A 13,956-nucleotide genomic window follows, 5' to 3' on the forward strand; every position below is an offset into this window, starting at 1 on the left:
GTAGTTTTTCATAAATTTATGGGAAGAATTTTAAGACAAAGTAGTTTAAGTTCCTAAGGCAGAACATCTTGCTATTTCTGGCAGCTGTGCTCCGACCCTGAAGTTTGGCCTGCTTTGGTGTTTGCCTTTGTTCTTCCTAAGCCTATTGAGAAACTGTCCTTTTTCATTAAGCATGTAAGTCTTCAGGAAGTGTTCCCAGAAGTCTTTTTCTTTATAGTTATTTTATTATTATTATTTTTTCAGTTTAACAACATCTTTCATCTCAGTTCAAATAAGCTTTGTAGTATGATTAATATAATTTAAAAAGTTAAAATTAAAGACATTGGTAAGAGAATTCATAATTAATGTATCTGTCTTAAAGTAGATTCCTATTAATCAAATATATTAATATAAATAAAGCCACTGATTACGGGAAAAGTCTCCTGTGTTCGGTGTGCAGAACCTTCACTATTATTTTATAAGTCCCACATCAGGCCTTTAGCTCTTGAAAGTGTGAGAGATACTATGATAGTACTTTCTTCTATTACCTTTACTTTTTAAATACCAAAGGAGATACTCTTGCTTGTGTCATGGGAGTGTGTAATTTCCTTGGTTCTGTCTTGTTGCAACGAAAATTTGAAGTGACAGATGGACCAGCGTTACAGCCCTTGGATGGACCAGTGATACAGCTGTGTGTTACAGCTCAGCTTTATTTCGAATGTAAAGGAAAATACATCCTTGAGGCATGAGGGAATGTCGACCCAAAAGACATGAAGAGAAGAGAGGCCCCAGTCCAGTTTTGGCTCCTCATTATATATGTTTTTTATCCTGCCCCTGGGCCTGCCCTATGTAAATTGGGTTAGCCAGGAGTGCTGTTTGCTTCACCTGAGGTACTCACTGCAGTCCTTGGACCTTTCTTTGTCCTGTTTCTGCAGGCTTTTCCCCTTCTTTGTCTTTTAGCCACCACCATTTTGGACTCCTTTTTCCTATTCTAACTACCTAACATTCCCCACCTCAAGAGATGGGAGGCCCGATTCTTTGGGAATAGGGGCATCAAAGTCTCTCTGGCTACTTCCTGCTGAACTGGGATGGTGAGGGACATTGGGCCTCCCCCTCTTCCTAGGCTCAAGCCTCAGAGTCTTTATAGCAGTGTCCATTTAAGGGTGAGTGATATTTTCTGTGGTCGGCTGTAGTTTTATATATCCTTATTGAACTGGCACTACATGTTGTAGCTTGTTGACCTAGGCAGAGACAAAACAGGTTAGACAATTGATAATACATGGAGCAATCATAAGCAGCATCAATATAGTGATGACAGGGCCTAGTAGAGGCAGTAGCCAACTCCAAATTTCCCATCACCAGGAGGATCCCCCAAAGAGAGATTGTAGCCACCCCAAGAACTCTCCAGCTTGTTCTTTGAGGTCCTGTAGGGTCTGAATGTTTTTCTTGAGGACTGTGAGACTTTCTTTAACTTAGTTTGAGGTATTTACCCAGAAACAACAAGTCTCATTCAAGATGGCTCAAGTCCCTCCTTGTTCAGGGATCAGGAGATCTAGCTCCTGTCTGTTTTGGAGTACAACGCCTACCAAGCTGTGTTGGCTCTTTAGAGCTGTCCTGAGAAATCTTATCCCCAGAATCTTAATTTTGGGGGTGTTCATTATAATGGTACTCATCTGTAGTCCTGAATAGGTATCTGAGATCTCCCAGGGGCTCACAGGTGTACTGAGTGTCCTCTTCTGTTTTTTTCCACAGCTTGACTCATGAATAGTGAATCCAGGAGTCATATCCTGGTACCTTGACTACTGTGGGGGTAGAAAGTATTACAGGGTAGGGGCCCTTCCATATGGGCTGGAGTTGAGCCTTTGGGGACCCATCTTTCCATGCTTTAATTAGGACTTGAGTCCCTGGAGCATATAGTGGTGACTCTTTAGAATCTTTTGGGTCCTGGTTGACACCCTACAAGTGTAGATTCTGTTGGAATTGCCCAGTGGCCGTGGTATAAGACCAGAGGGACTGAGCCTCTGGATCGAGGAAGAGGTCATTTACATAAGCAAAGGCCTCCCATATAGCATCTCATAAGGACTAAGACCAACCTGTTCTTAGGGGCAATTCGGGTGTGGAGGAGAGCTATTGGTAAAGCCTCCTTCCATCCCAGGGAGGTCTCCTGGGTTATCTATTTGATTGTTGATTTTAAGAATTGATTGGCTCTTTCTACTTTTCCTGAAGACTGAGGCCTCCAGGAACAATGGAGATAATAAGTAATGCCTAATGCTTTAGAGACCCCTTGGGTGACTTTAGAAGTAAATGATGTCCCATTGTCACTTTGTAATGATGTGGGCAGACCAAATCTTGGAATGATTTCATGGAAGTTATTTTTACCACCTCCTCAGCCTTCTCAGTCCAGGTAGGATAGCCTTCAGTCCATCCGGTGAATGTATCTATCATGACTAATAGGTATTTATACCCTTGAGAAACTGGCATCTGGGTGAAGGTCATCTGCCAGTCCTCTCCTGGGTTGGTCCCACATCATTGGACAGGCTGGGCCAACTGGGATCTTTGAGCTCCTTAAATGCTGGAAAGTGAAGTCACTCAGTCGTGTCTGACTCTTTGCGACCCCATGGACTGTAGCCCATCAGGCTCCTCCATCCATGGAATTTTCTAGGCAAGAGTACTGGAGTGGGTTGCCATTGTTTAATTGGCTACTGGGACAAGAGGAGACCTCTTACCTTATAGTTGTTTGGAGGCCTGTTCCTCTTAAGGACCTTTCTAGTACTCTTTGAAGGGCCTTCTCCCCTAAATGAGTGGTGGCATGTAAGGAGTTAACTTTCATTGGAGGTTTCCAGGCAGAAAAAGGAGTCCCTCCTTTTGGAACCACCCCTATGATCTTCTAGAAAGCCCTCACTCTTAGCTTTAAGAGGCTCACCTTCAGTATATGGAGGAATTTCTGGCAAATTAGTCTGTGGAACTAAGTTAGCAACCCCTATTAGGTCATTGTTCTGTAATGATGCTCTCTTAGCTGCCTGATAGGCTGCTTGGTTCCCTTGGGCCACTTCTGTGCTCCCTTTTTGGTGTCCTTTACAGTGGGAGGCTGAAACATCAGCGGGCAGATGGACTGCCTCTAAGAGCCTAAGGGTTTGATCACCATATTTGATTGGGGACCGTCTGGTGGTCAAGTGGCCTCTTTATTTCCAAATAGAAGAATGTGCAGTAGCACTAGAAGGGCATATTTGGAGTCAGTGTAGATGGCTACTCTTTTTCCTTTTCCCAGCTCTAAAGCTCAAGTCAGGGCCATGAGCTCAGCTAATTGGACTGAAGTACCTGGTGGCACAACATTCAGAAAATGAAGATCATGGCATCTGGTCCCATCACTTCATGGGAAATAGATGGGAAGACAGTGGAAACAGTGTCAGACTTTATTTTGGGGGGCTCCAAAATCACTGCAGATGGTGATTGCAGTCATGAAATTAAAAGACGCTTACTCCTTGGAAGAAAAGTTATGACCAACCTAGATAGCATATTCAAAAGCAGAGACATTACTTTGCCAACTAAGGTCCATCTAGTCAAGGCTATGGTTTTTCCTGTGGTCATGTATGGATGTGAGAGTTGGACTGTGAAGAAGGCTGAGTGCCAAAGAATTGATGCTTTTGAACTGTGGTGTTGGAGAAGACTCTTGAGAGTCCCTTGGACTGCAAGGAGATCCAACCAGTCCATTCTGAAGGAGATCAACCCTGGGATTTCTTTGGAAGGAATGATGCTAAAGCTGAAGCTCCAGTACTTTGGCCACCTCATGTGAAGAGTTGACTCATTGGAAAAGACTGATGTTGGGAGGGATTAGGGGCAGGAGGAGAAGGGGACAACAGAGGATGAGATGGCTAGATGGCATCACTGACTCGATGGACATGAGTCTGAGTGAACTCTGGGAGTTGGTGATGGACAGGGAGGCCTGGCGTGCTGCAATTCATGGGGTCGCAAAAGTCGGACACAACTGAGCAACTGAACTGAACTGAACCTGGTGGCAACGGTTTAGCATCTATGGTCTCAAAATTGGAGATTACTGCATATCCAGCTCTTCTTTTTCCATCCAAGACAAAGCTGCTTCTGTCAGTGTACTAGATTTCCTCAGGATTGGTCAGAGGATCTTCTGACAGTCCCTCTTGGGGTTTCGTTCAGTGGTCCAAGGTTTCTAGGCAAGAGTGAAAGAGGAGAGAGCCCTCAGGTGTAGGCAGGAGGGTGGCTGGGTTAAGAACCTCACACGAGGATATAGTGAGGCCTTGATTTTCCATCAGCACCACTTGATATCTGAGGATTCTTTGTTCAGACATCCATAAATGACCTCTCCCATTTAGGAGTTGCTTCATTTGATGGCTGGTAAAAATAGTTTGCCCCTGAGAGAGTTTTAAAGCATCTTCTATCAGGATTGCAATAGCTGCAAGATTTCAAAGGCAGGAAAGATCTCTTCCCAATAAGGGAGTAGGACATTCAGGGACCACCAGAAACTGGTGGGAAAATATTTGTCCATCCCAGCAATGAAAAAGTGCTTGGGTAAATCTTCTTGTAATTGTTTTTCCTGAGCATCCAAAATGGTACAGGTTTGGGAGGAGAAGGCTCTGGAGTAGGAGGTCAGGAGAGAGTAGGTAGCCCATGTCAACCAAGACATTCTCGGACCTACCTGCCATATCCAGTTGCACCCTTGGCTCAACCCCATGATGGTTATCTGTGACAGGCCAGCTGGCTGGAGTGGGCCACTTCAGTCCTGTTGAACCATCGTGAGGGAAGGCTTAGCGCTTGACCTTGAGGCTCTTGGGTTCTGAGGGTGGAATACTGCCCAATGTCTCAATTGGTGGCATTTATAGCAAGCTGTTTTAGGAGACTTGTCATGGTTTGGACAGCCTTTGGCCCAGTACCCTGCCTGTCTACAGATTAAGCATTTGCCTGATACCTTGTCCTTCAAGGACTCGGGGTTTGCCATAGGGCATCCCTGGAGGGCAGTCAGCACTGGGCATGCCTTGTCTCTTTCCTTTTATCCCTTTCCTGGGCCTTGGCCTCCCTCTCCTTTTCTCTGTTATAAAAGGTAATTGGTGGCTGTCTGGACCATCTCATCTAAAGAGGCAGTGGGGTCCTGCTGCTGTAGCTGTTATAACTTTATCCTGATGTCTGATGCACACTGGGACAGGAATTTGTCCTTTAAAGTCACCTGTCCCTCATAAGAGTCTAAGACCAGACTGGTAAACTTTTAGGGGGCCTCTTTTAGCCTTTCCAGAAAGGCAATGGGGTTCTCATTGGGCTCCTGAGTTATTGCTGAGACTGGGCACAGTCCCACAACTAATAGTCTTCCTTCTATTTCCATGGGTGGACTTCCTTAGGGGTAAGTCTTTCTGAAGCTTATCCTACCCAGTACTGTTGCAACCTGAGAGCCACATGTCCCTGGGTCAGGGTGCAGATCCCCAGGCAAGCTGATGCGTGACAACCTACTGGGGATCAAATACCCCGGCAGGTTGAGGCAGGTTGGCCTCCTGAGAATTGGGTTCCTGGGCAGGTCGAAGCATGTCGACCTCCTGGGAACCCTGGACTGGTGGATCCCTGAGCAGGTTGAGGTGTGACAACATTTTGAGGACCAGATCCCTAGGCAGGTTGAGGCAGGTCGACCTCCTAGGATTCCCAGGCTGGAGTTGAACATCCCCAAGATCTCCAGCATGACCAGTGCTGGGTAGGATTAAGGGGTTGTAATTGTAATTTATTGCCAGTTTGATCACCACAGATTGTAATAGATATCATGATGTCAAGTAATCTAAGTCTGTGCCCTGACTGGGAACGTGGTGAAATAGCCTTAAGCCTTATCCTCTTATTGCTCTGAGAGAAGGTAAGTGACTGATTTCCTCCCTAGTCCTCCATAAGAGCAGTTTAGGGTGTTTCTAATGGTAAATGTTTCATTGTCATAGACCCACTTTAGGTAATAACAGAAGTAATGACAAAGGAGTGGGTTATCTGATCCTGTTAGGGGCATTAAGAGTATTTTAATAATAGGCTGGGTAGAGTGATGTTGCCTCCAAGGGGGCAGGGTTCTGGTTGTAACAGACAAGATGTTCCATAAAATGGAGTGGAGATTGATCTGGGGGTATGTTTGTAACTTTAGGAGAAGGGTGATAAAGGTTGGGGCCCAAACGGCCTGCAGGGCTAATTCCCAAAGGGGCAAACGTTATCCCTGGAAGCCCAGTTGCCCTTGAAGGGATGCCAACAGATGGACTTCTAGCAGGCATTGTGTGTCTCCCACCCTAGCAGTTTCACTGAGATGCTGATGCTGCACAGGTTGTAGGAAACATGGAAGATGAAGGCCTGATTATCTAGAGGGATTGGATATTATATAGCATTTCCCTTCCAAGGGCCAGCTATTTTCTGGTTGTCCCTCTAAAAGACTGTAGAGGCAACATTGTGGGTCTGGATGGGGCTCAGGAAAAGAGCATGAAACAGGAGGGAAGGGGGCAGGGCGCAACTTTTGAAAGAATGACATAGCACAAGGGCATAACATAAACCAATTAAAATCAAATGGGTCCAAGATAACAAGCCAAATTCAATTAAACCTGATCCCCAATCTGTAAGCTAAATGACACCCAGAGGTGGCAGGACAGTTCCAAGTCACTGTCAAAAGACGGAGGAGTGGGTGGTTCCCCAATGGTTTGGATGATCCTCCCACTTATTAGCATATGAGTTCACCCACCACATTCCATGGCCGCAGCACTTGCCCTCTGTGATGGCCCACACCCTGTGGAGTGTGCTTCTCTCTAAATCCGAACAAATCCACCTCTTACCTATCGCTGTGTCTCTAACTGATTTTTTGCAATGAGACATCAGAACCTGAGCTTCATTAGGTCCTGAAGCCAGGCACCATGGGTTTTGGCCAGGCTCAAGTCCCAGGAGAGAGGAGCTGAAGGATAGGAGGAAAAAGCAGTGGGAAAAAAGTGTTGAGGAATCCCCTTAATAACCTGCCAGTTCAGTTCAGTCACTCAGTCGTGTCCGACTCTTTGCGACCCCATGAATTGCAGCACGCCAGGCCTCCCTGTCCATCACCAACTCCCAGAGTTCACTCAGACTCATGTCCATCGAGTCCGTGATGCCATCCAGCCATCTCATCCTCAGTTGTCCCCTTCTCCTCCTGCCCCTAATCCCTCCCAGCATCAGAATCTTTTCCAATGAGTCAACTCTTCACATGAGGTGGCCAAAGTACTGGAGTTTCAGCTTCAGCATCATTCCTTCCAAAGAAATCCCAGGGTTGATCTCCTTCAGAATGGACTGGTTGGATCTCCTTGCAGTCCAAGGGACTCTCAAGAGTCTTCTCCAACACCACAGTTCAAAAGCATCAGTTCTTCGGTGTTCAGCATTCTTCACAGTCCAACTCTCAATCTGCTAAATATCTGACCTGTGCTCACAGTTTTCATTGGCCTGATCCTTGGCACAAAGAAGATTAGGGACAGAAGAACCCCCACTGGTTTGGGTAGCAGATAGTGGAGACTCCGGGACACACTGAGGAGTAGCCCCTGCCATAGTCCCTCAGTTGCACCCACTTCCACTTGCGGGTTCAAGGGGGGTTTGAGAAAACAAGAAACAAGAGGTGGTAAAGGAATTACGATTTTGTTAGGCATATGTCCTTCCAGCCATAGGAGTGAGGACTTCATACTCCAACCGGAGGTCTTCTGAAATCTGAGACTGAGCCATGTGAGCTTTCTGCTAAGTTCGTTTTTCACCGTCCCAGTTTCTAGCATGCTGGGCTTCTTGTCACTTGCCCTGCACTGGGTTTTCTTCGTGTTCATCTTCCACCCCAGGAGCTTTTGCTGAGTTGGGCTCCTGCCTGGTTGGCCTCCTCCTTGGGGGAGGTGGGGTGGGGAGGAAGGCCTGGGCTGAGGCTGTTTCAGTCAGGTTAAATCTGAATCATGGCACCACAGATTTCAGGGGAGTGACTGATTTCCTTGGTTCTGTCTCGCCTCAACAAAAATTTGACGCAACGGACAGACCAGCATTACAGACCTTGGACGGACCAGTTTTACAGTTCTTAGGTGGGCCAGTGTTACAGCTCCGTGTTACAGCTCAGTTTTATTTAGAAAGTAAAGGAAAATACATCCTCCAGGCATGAGGGGATACCAACCCAAAAGACGTGAAGAGAAAAGAGGCCCCAGCCCAGTTTTGGCTCCCCTTTTTATGTGTTTTTTTCTCCTCCCTCTGGGCCTGCCCTATGTAAACTGGGTTAGCCAGGAGTGCTCTTTGCTTCACCTGAGGTCCTCACTCCAGTCCTTGGACCTTTCTTTCTTCTATTTTCATGGGCTTTTTCCCTTTCTTGTAGCCACCACCATTTTTGGACTCCTTTTTCCTATTCTAACTACCTAACACTCGTATTAAAAATTATGGAGGAAAATAATTGAAAACAAAATCTCCCGCTCCAGAAATCCTCTCCATAGAAGTCATTGAGAAAGGGAATATTTTTATTACTGAATATGTGTTAAAGCAGAACATAATGAAGAACACAGGCAAGCTGCTGCTGCTGCTAAGTCACTTCAGTCGTGTCCAACTCTATGTGACCTCATAGACGACAGCCCACCGGCTCCCTTGTCCCTGGCATTCTCCAGGCAAGAATATTGGAGTGGGTTGCCGCTTCCTTCTCCAATGCATGAAAGTGAAAAGTGAAAGTGGAGTCAGACAGGACTGAGCCCACCAGGCTCCTCTGTCCATGGGATTTTCCAGGCAAGAGTGCTGGAGTGGGGTGCCATTGCCTTCTCCAGGCAATCTCCTAAGAGACTGCAAATACAGATTGCAAATCATCACATGCTTATATAGTAAAGGAGACATAACCCATTACATACATGCTCTCAAGATAAACACTAACTAGTCCTCAAGTTAGAGGAACTGACAGCATCATTTGTCACACCTACTTCATCCTAAATTCACCTGGTAACTGGATGACCATCTGTGTTCAGTAACTGGCTTAATCTGGAGGAGAAATACACTTGTCAAATCTTTATGACAGGGGGTAGTTTTGTAAGGCACCCACTGAAATTTGCTCCTGCTCTGTCCCAAACACAGGGATCCAGGGGTTCTTTCTTCCTCAGTGTTTGCATTTCCAAAGGATGCTGCCCAGGTCCTTGAGAAAGCCATTCCTGGATTATAAACTACAAAAGACCAAATGGCAGAAGGCCTGTCTAGGTTTTCCAAAAGGATTTACATACATTTTAAGCAAATGAGAAAATCTGAAAATTACATTTTCTAAGGTAAAATCTCTGAGAAAATGGAAGAAAGAGAAATCTCTCATTTCACAGGGAGAATTAAGCCTCATTTTTAATTTATGTTTGTCCTTGAAAAAATTCATCCACTCATTTAGTTATATAGTCTAATAAATAAAAGTAATATTGATTTTAAAGTAATTTAAATTTTAAAAAGATATATATTTTAAAGTTATGACCCGACTATAGCTAGGCATTATTTCAGGTTCAGGAAATAAATTGTGAATTTGTTTTACATAAAATTAGAGCAGCAAATATTAAAATAAAAACAAAATAGTTTAACCTAACATTGGCAATTATGACTGCTTATTATGATCTTAAGTTGCCTTTGAATGACTCAAGAAGCTGTATGAAACTGACAGTAGGAAACTGTCATGAGATGAGGCTTTTGTTCTTCCTACAGTTAAAGAAATAAAAGGAATATAAATACATCAAGCAACAGTGATCTGTAAAACTGAAACTAGGCATGTTAGGAATTAAAACCTAAATGAGGAAAGAAAAACCTATCAAATTCAAAAGTGGCACATTCTGAAGCTCTATGAAACAACGCTTTAGTGACATGTAGAACATGACTAATTAACACTACATCAACAGGTGCCTTTCTTTATACAATTATGTTTTGCTGAACATACTGAACCTTACTATGGAGACTCTGTGCAGATCAAATTATCTCAGAATCTATGACCATATTGTACTTGTATTGCCATTGTTGAATATATTTCAATCACCAAAAATTAGATTTCCTAAATTAAAAGATATTTCCTCAGCATAGAATTCAGGATAATTATTGATGAAGCATTGGCACCCAGGATATATTGCAAGCATTTATAATATCTGTCTATATCAAGTGTCTTCAGTACAGTTACCTTTGTTACCAACTTGTTCAAAATGTATTTACCACTAACATCAAAGTACAGAATAATAGGCAAGTCTTCTGAAATCTTTCTTTAAGAGACTGTGTTTGTGCTTCTGGTGCAAGTTTTAAAATATAGTGGAAAGAGTTTGGAAATGCAGAAGCTGTTTCATGCCAAAAATCATTCATTGATTAAGTTCCCTGACGACCAGAATAATGTCTGTTCATTTCACTGTGGCATCCCAGCAACAAGTACACTGCCTGGAACTAACTGATTCTCAGTAAATATTGTTAAATATGTAAAAATATGTATAAAATACTAAAGTGTAGAGTAAGTCATTATAAGGATATTTATGAAGTATTTATAGTTTATCAAAAAAAGTTGAAAACAGTTATGAATTTACTTATCACAAGGTTATACTTAGTTCCTATGCTAAAGCAGGCAGTGTATACATTTAAAAAATAGTTAAGAACGATGTTAATTTTTAATCTAAAGCTTCAACAGTATTTTGGGTATTTCGAAACACATAATTTTCTGATATGATTACTTTAGTGTTAGTCTAATTATTTTATTTTTGACTCACTAAACTGCCTTATTTTCCAAAGGCTAATTATGACCCTGAATTTTTGAACTAAAAGAATAGATGATAAAATCAGAAATTTTTTGAATCGTGTGAGGACACGGTTGTGTCTTTAGATGTTTGAATTCCTAGAAGATCAATGGATGGGCTTCAGTAACTTTGTGAAATATGTAAAATTATTTGTAATATTTTGAATGTAGAAAATGTCAGTAGCACTTCTGATTTTTTTTAAGTCTCTCACTTTCAAAAGTTTAAGATTTATTTTATTCCACTTTTATGGTCTTTGACGTGTGGTCCCCAGACCAATAGCATAAACACATCTGGGGACACATTAGATATGTGACTTCTTCGGTCCCACTTAGTGAATAATATATAGGCATACCTTAGTGGATAATATATATGTATACTATGGCTGGTTCTTGTTGAGGTTTGACAGAAAACAGCAAAATTCTGTAAAGCAATTATCCTTCAATAAAAAATAAATTAATTTAAAAAAATCGTGTAGGGTAGGACCCAGCACAGTGTATTTTAATAGCCTGCCTTCCAGCTGACTCATACTAATGGTTGAACACCACTGGTTGTTCTCTAGCCCGATAATTCATAGTCCTGAATTTAAATTTTAATCACCCAAAGTGTTAGAAATACCAAATCTCAGAACATATCCTGAACTGATAAAAATCAGAATTCTGAGAGGTGAGGGAGGTCAGGCCCAGATTTTTGTATTTTTAAAAATGACCCAGAGCGGTGCAATATGCAGGAAATGTTGAGAACCACCGGGCTAGTTAGATGTTCTTCTTTTTTTAACAGCTAACATTTCAAATTAACAAAATGATTTCAACCAACGATACCCTATCTGTCCAACCAGCATTAGCAGTCTTAGATTAAAACTATATTTGACTCCATAGGGCCAGGCTTTTTCAGTTTATCACCACATCATTTCTTCGGATATGATTTTTTATTACCTACTCCAACTCTTCAGGACCTTCTAATCTCTTTTCATAGTTTTTTCTCTCTCCTGCCCTATTCTCTGAAAGTATTTGACTAAGTTTCTTTTTTCTCTTTGTTTTTATTTCTCGGCTTCTTTGGAGTTATCTTTTCCCATTCTTTTCATTTATCTACTCTATTTACTTAAAATGTCCTATTTATCATAATAAATATCTTTTTCCCTTTTGTTTTTCCTAAAGTGAAAAAAACAAATAATATCTGAATATAATATTTATGAAAATCATCACACATGAAAACTCAAGATGATTATTCAGGGCCTGTGTGGACCATGATCTTTTAAGACCCTTTAATCTGTGGAAATATGAACTTTTTAATCTAGCAGAGAATTTCTGGATGTAAATGATCCTTTAAGGACACTGTTGATAAAAGTAGGAGTAATGCTGCATTGATCAGCTTTACCATTTAAAGTATTATTTATCTGCCTATCTGTCTTAATGTTTATTGTTCTATCAATCTAACATCCTATTCTTTATATAGCTCAGGGACTCTTGATATGCACATACCACTACTTATAAAATATTTGAAAATGTGCTGATACTTTTGTTTTTCACATGTCTCAGGGTCACAATCGACATTTAGCAGGCAAAGTCCAAGAATATCAGAATACCTGCAAGATACGTTTCACTTATTTTTTATTTATATTTTAAAATATCAGGTACAGAAAAAAGGCTTGACATTTTTAATACTCAAAATGTAAATTTTATTTTCTCTACAAAAGCTGTTATATCACTGTTATAATGTTTTAAAATAGAACATAAATATTTTATAAAAAGTTATACTGGGAAAACAGGAAAAGGTTTATTGTATTTTGAAAACTTAAGCAAACCTATGCTATTTTGGGTTAGACTGAAACTCTCTATTTTATCTAAAGTATACTGAAAAACTTTCTGGACACTGACATACTATTTCAATTAAAAAATTCATTCTGTATGTCATTCTATGAAGATTATGGTTCTAATGTTTTAAGTACTAGAGACTTAATTCACGATTACATTTTAAGAAAGTTGATACGATGGGAAAGATTTCTAGAATTGTCTGTTTTATTCTATGTTATAACATAGGAAATTATAGTCTCATTGGTCATGTGAATAAAATTCAGCTAGTTTGTAAAAGATTCAGCTAATTTCACAAGCTGAAATCAAGATTGCTGCATATTGAGTTTTATGAGCTCTTTGTATATTTTGGAAATTAATCTTTTGTCAGTTGTCATTTGCTATTAATTTCTCCCAATCTGAGAGTTGTCTTTCATCCTGTTTATAGTTTCCTTTGCTGTGTAAAAGCTTTTAAGTTTAATTAGGTCCCACTTGTTTATTTTTATTTTCATGACAAGGAATTCAAACCTAGTTCTGTAACAACCTAGAGGGGTGGGGATGGGGAAGGAGGTGAGAGGGAGGTTCAAGAGGGATGGAACCTAAGTATACCTATGCTGATTCATGTTGATGTTTGGCAGAAACCAACACAATATTGTAAAGCAATTATCCTTCAGTTAAAATAAATACATTTAATCCTGAAAAAATAACTGCAGGAAAAAGAAGAAAGAAGATTGTCTGGAGAAATATCAGTGACTTCAGATATGTGGATGACATGACCCTAATGGCAGAAAGTGAAGAGGAACTAAAGAGATTGTTGATGAAGCTGAAAGAGAAGAATGAAAAAGCTGGCCTAAAACTCAACATTAATAAAACTAAGATCATGGCATCTGGTCCCATCACTTCATTGCAAATACATGGGGAAAAAATGGAAACAGTGGCAGGTTTTATTTTCTTGGATTCCAAAATCATGGTGGCTGCAGGCAAGAAATTAAAAAATGCTTACTTCTTGGAAGAAAAGCTATGACAAAGCTAAACAGCATCTTAAAAATTAGAGACATCACTTTACTGCCAAAGGGCCGTCTAGTCAAAGCTAGGATAAAGAATCTGCCTGCATTGCAGGAGACCTGGGTTCAATTTCTGGATCAGGAAGTTCCCCTGGAGAAGGAAATGGCAACCCACTCCAGTGTTCTTGCCTGGAAAATCCCATGGACAGAGGAGCCTGGCAAGCTACAGTCCATAGGGTCACAAGAGTTGGACATGACATAGCAACTAAGCCACTACTAAAACTACGGTTTTTCCAGTAGTCATGTATGGGTGTGGGAGCTGGACCATAGAGAGGGTGAGTGCCAAAGAATTGATTCTTTTTTTTTTTTAATTCCCACATTTTCTTTTACATTAAAAATCCTTACAAATATATTATTACATTTGCTCTTTAATTTTTGTTCATTTATTCATTCATT

The sequence above is a fragment of the Budorcas taxicolor genome, chromosome 5 (genome assembly GCF_023091745.1).
Source record: "Budorcas taxicolor isolate Tak-1 chromosome 5, Takin1.1, whole genome shotgun sequence".
Taxonomy (NCBI): Eukaryota; Metazoa; Chordata; class Mammalia; order Artiodactyla; family Bovidae; genus Budorcas; species Budorcas taxicolor.